This window comes from Herpailurus yagouaroundi, unplaced genomic scaffold (assembly GCF_014898765.1).
Source record: "Herpailurus yagouaroundi ecotype Mexico unplaced genomic scaffold, PumYag 77, whole genome shotgun sequence".
Classification (NCBI taxonomy): domain Eukaryota; kingdom Metazoa; phylum Chordata; class Mammalia; order Carnivora; family Felidae; genus Herpailurus; species Herpailurus yagouaroundi.
The window spans coordinates 79,602,477-79,602,931 of record NW_024412388.1 but is presented as its reverse complement, the minus strand read 5'-3'; positions in this window follow the sequence as shown (position 1 = coordinate 79,602,931).

Below are 455 nucleotides of genomic sequence, written 5' to 3'. Positions count from 1 at the left end.
TTTTTTTTTTTTTTTTTTTTTTTTTTTTTTGAGAGAGAGAGAGAGAGAGAGAGAGAGAGAGAGAGAGAGTCAGGGGTTGGGGTAGGCAGAGAGAGAATCCCAAGCAGGCTGTCAGTACAGAACCTGACGCTGGGCTCAATCCCACAAACCATTAGATCACGACCTGAGCCAAAATCAAGAGTCCAACACTTAACTGACTGAGCCACCCAGGCACCCCATGAAATAGGCTTTTAGTGTTGATAGTAATGTATCTCTTGCTAGGTCATTAAGAAGCATCCACTTAAAGGGGCGCCTGGGTGGCTCCGTCGGTTAGGCGACCGATGTCGGCTCAGGTCATGATCTCACGGTCTGTGAGTTCGAGCCCTGCATCGGGCTCTGTGCTGACGGCTCAGAGCCTGGAGCCTGCTTCAGATTCTGTGTCTCCCTCTCTCTCTGCCCCTACCCTGTTCATGCTC